Source organism: Rhincodon typus, chromosome 8 (assembly GCF_021869965.1).
Source record: "Rhincodon typus isolate 14 chromosome 8, sRhiTyp1.1, whole genome shotgun sequence".
Lineage (NCBI taxonomy): Eukaryota > Metazoa > Chordata > Chondrichthyes > Orectolobiformes > Rhincodontidae > Rhincodon > Rhincodon typus.
The window spans coordinates 42,206,085-42,210,565 of record NC_063339.1 but is presented as its reverse complement, the minus strand read 5'-3'; the positions used below and the strand labels follow the sequence as shown (position 1 = coordinate 42,210,565).

The 4,481-nt window shown below is 39.5% G+C and overlaps 1 protein-coding gene across 2 annotated transcripts in view; it reads left to right on the top strand.

The window, feature by feature from the left end:
* gnpnat1 (glucosamine-phosphate N-acetyltransferase 1) overlaps positions 1 to 4,481 on the top strand; it is a 190,989-nt gene that overhangs the window by 102,072 nt on the left and 84,436 nt on the right. The window lies entirely within an intron of this gene.

The window sequence follows — 4,481 nt, the reverse complement described above, 5'->3', positions numbered from 1 at the left end:
TCTGGTTCTTCTACACTACTTGTCTACTATTCCAGTGGAAGTAGCAAGCAAGAAGGAAACTGCCTAGTCTCACACCAGGACAAGGACAGGAGCTTCTACAATTTGACAACACTTTCCACAACTTATATTATAACTAACCAGAAATGTTCAATTCTCTTCAATTCACTTATGGGATGTAGGTATCATTGGCTGGGCCAGCATCTATTGCCTATCCCTACTTGCTCGAGAAGGTGGTGGCGAATGGCCTTCTTGAATCACTGTAATCTGGTTCACTGCACTCACAATTACATCATTAGAATGAGTGAGGCGATTTGACCCAACTTAATTCATTCACCCAGAAAGATTCTAAAATCATCTACTGCAGTAACAAGTAGTTCTTAAAATAAGTGAAAAGGGTTTTCATCTCCATTGCTCCTCCCAAAATTTTAATCCATGTTATGATTCACAGACATGAATAACATTTTTTTAAAAATTGAATCCCTTAGATTCCCTTTTAAGTTTTAAGACTTTACTGTAACAAAGAGATGATTAAACAATATTTTGGTAGGCAACTTATTTAAAAAAAATTCCCTGTTTAAGATATAAACTGAACATGTTCTTTGAAGATTATACTTTAAATTGTTCTTTAAGTAGACATTTTATTCTCCCAGAACTAGTCCAAAGCTTGAGGCTTTGCCTTCCTCTTTTCCTTACCCATCAGGATCACAATTAATTTCCAAACTGGCTTTTAAAATGTGGGTTGCCCTGGATTCCTCCCTCCAGCCAAAACAAAGTGAATCTTCCTGTTTCGGTTAAATCCACATGAACTATTTTCTTCAACCAGAGTGCAAGCTCGCACCTGCAGTTTTGCATGGTGAACGTGTCACCTTTATATCTCATTTCTTAATTTGTTGGAGAGGTTCAGTGATGCTTTCTAATAGGATCTTGCAATCTAATCTTAGTGGCTTCCCATGCATTCTTTTCCTCACAAAGTCAATCGCTATGGTTGTGTGAATCATTTGTACTTCTGTCGAGGTAGAGATGTTGACTAGCTCTGTTTACACTCTAAACGCAGAACATACCTTGCAAATAAACAGACAGTTTAAAAGTTTACAACCTGACTATTCCACAATCATGTGAACATCTTGCACATTATTCCCAGCAAGTAAACGTGGGCTACCCTTTAGTCTTTAACAATCACACTACTGTTGTTGTCAGGAGAATGCAATACTGATCTCGGGAGGGATAAACTTGTGTGGCGGCGGGGGGTGGGTGGCTGGGATGGGAGTTGACCACAGTATTACGTCAACATGTTGAGTGATTGAGAAGAAAGGAAAGAACAGGCAGGGCCAGGCTAATGAGCATCATGGGACTGGCAGTCTGCTCTGTTTATTTTAGTGCAACGAGCATAACAGGTAATACAGCTGAGTTTACAGCCTGGATTAGTACATGGAATTACGATGTTGTAATCATTACAAAAATTTGGTTGAGAGAAAGGCAGAACTGGCAAGTCAATGTTCCTGGGTTTAAATGTTTCAGGCAAATACAGAGAGATGAAAAGGAATAGGGGAGATGTATTGAGGACACAGTTGCACTAAGAGGACATCTTGGAGGGCTCATCAGCAAGGCCAAATGGATAGAACTCAGGAATAAGAAAGGTGCAATCACTATGATGGGATTATACTATACGCCAACCAATAGTTAGCAGGCCATACAGGAACAGATATGTGGGCAAATCACAGAAAAATGTAAAAACAGGGTTGTTGCAGTGAGTGATTTTAATTTCCCTTACTTTGACTCCCTTAGTTCCAGCAGCCTTAGATGAAGCAGAAGTTGTTAGATGCATCCAAAAGTACTTCTTGGAACAACAAGTAGACAGTTCAACTAGGGAAAGGGCCATACTTGACCTTGTATTGAGGAATGAGCCTGGCCAGGTGATCGAAGTTTCAGTGGGGGAGCATTTTGAGATCAGTGATCATAATTTCATAAGTTTTAAAGTAGTTAGGGATAAGGTTAAGACCAGCCCTCGCGCGAATGTGCTAAACTGGGAAAAGGCTAATTATAAAACTATTAGGCAGGAACTGGAGAAATTAGACTGGGGCAGCTGTTTCAGGGTAAATTCAAACCTGACAATGTGGGAGTCTTTTAAAGGCCAGCTGATGAGAGTTCAGAGTGAGGATGAAAGATAAACATGGTAAGATTTGGGAACTCTGGACGACAAGAGATAATTAGTCAAAAAGAAAAAGAAAGCATACATAAAGGTTTAGTAAACTGAAATCAGACAATGCCCTTGAGGAATATAAAGGAAGCAGTAAAGAACTCAAGCAATTAGAAGGACTAAAAGGGCCACGAAATATCCTTGACTAATAGGAATTACAGGAATCTCAAGGCATTTTACACATGTATTAGGAGCAAGGGGGGAATTTATGCGTGGACCACAGGAAATGGGTGAGGTCTTTAACAAATATTTCCATATCGAATTCACCAAAGAGAAGGACATAGATGATGGCAAGATTAGAAACAGAGAGGCAGGGATATACCAATATTCTGGGGGTTATCGATTTTAAGGTGGTGGTGGTGTTGGGTGCCTTGAAAACATTAAGATACAGTCCCCTGGGCCTGATGGAATCTTTCCCAGGATACTAAGAAAGGCAAAGGGGAGATGGTTGGGAGTCTTGACAGAGATCTTTGCATTCTCTTTAGCCACAGGAAAAGTCCCAGAAGACTGAATAATAGCCAAATCTGTTCCTCTGTTTAAGAAAGGCAACAGGGATAATCCAGGAAATTACAGGCTGGTAGAGCCTTAAATCATTGGTAGGGAAAATGGTGGAAAAGATGCCTATGGACAAGATTAACTTGCATTTGGAGAAGAATGGATTAATGTGGAGGAAGTCTTGTCTCAAATTTGATTTGAGTTTTTTGAGGAAGCGATGAAGGTATTGAGGGTAGGGCAATGGACAGAGACTTTACAAAAGCATTTCACAAGGTCTTTCATGATAGGCTGGTCCAGAAGATGAAGTCACATGGGATCCACAGTGACTTGGTCAGTTGGATTCAAAATTAGTTTTGTCATAGAATACAGAAGTTAGTTATGGAGGGGTGCTTTTCTGGGGGTTTATCACTAGTCATGCTCCCTAAGTATTAGTGCCGAGAATTCTGTTGTTTTGTTTTTTACATATAAATGTACGAGGTCTGATTGAGTTTGCAGACGACTCAAAAATTGATGGCAGTCATGGATAGTGAAGAAGGTCGTCATAGGGTACAGCAGGATATAGATCAGTTGAAAAGTTAGGTAGAGAAATTGCAGATGGAGTTTAATCTGGACAACTGCGTGGTGATACATTTCGGGAGGTCAAATACATTATATAGCTAATGGCAATATCTTAGGAGCATTGATAAACAGTGGGATCGTGGGGTGCATAGCTCCCTGAAAGAGGATGAGGTAGTAAAAGGTGGCATGCTTGTCTTCATCAATCAGGGTATTTAGTATGAAAGTTGACAAGTCAATGTTACAGCTATTTGAAACATTAGTTAGGCCACATTCAGAGTATTTCTGGTCACCACATTATGGAAGGATGTGGAGGCTTTGGAGAGCGCGCAGAAGAGGTTCACCAGGATGTTGCCTGAATCAGAGTGCTTTAGCTATATGGAGAGGTTGGACAAATTTGGATTGTTTTCACTAGAGTGTCAGAGCTAGGGGTGAACCTGAAAGAAGTGTAAAAGAGGCATGGATAGGGTGGATAATCTGAATCATTTTTCCCAGGGTGGTAATGTCAAATACTAGGGGGCATAGGTTCAAGGTGAGAGGGGGATGTTTAAAGGAGTTGTGACAGGCAATTTTGTTTTTCCACTGCAAGGAGAGGTGGTAGAAGCAGATATAAGAGCAACATTTAAGAGGAACTTTGACACATGAACAGGTGGGAATAGAGGGATATAGATCACGTGCAGGCAGATAGCATTAGTTTAGAATGGAATCATGGTCAGCATAGACAGAGATTCAGGATTGTTCCTGTGTTGTTCTGTTCTATGTTTTATGATCACATACGCGCTTCATTCCTCCATTTTATTCCAAATTAAAGAAACTGTAATGAAATACGAAGTTATAAACTGTACATTTTTTTTTACAATGTATTGACGACTGTTCACAAAACCTATTAACATCATTACTAAATAGTTTGAGGCAAATTTTTGAAATACCCTAATTAGTACCACTGTGGGTGTACAACAAATGAACTGGAATGGTTGGAGGAAGCTCAACACCATGCTCTCAGGGCAAATTAAGGATGGGCAACAATTATTGGCATTGGCAGTAATGTTCACGTGCCATGAAAGAAGAAAATATCCCCTTGCCCTGTTCTTCCAATTTAATTCAATAATTTTCTCCATTTGGCTTTCAATGTCATTTATATTATTGTGAAATCTAACTTCAATCTTGAATGAGCTTAAAAAAAAGTAAACAAATATAGTATGGTCATCAACACCTTAAACTTCAGATTTCTTTT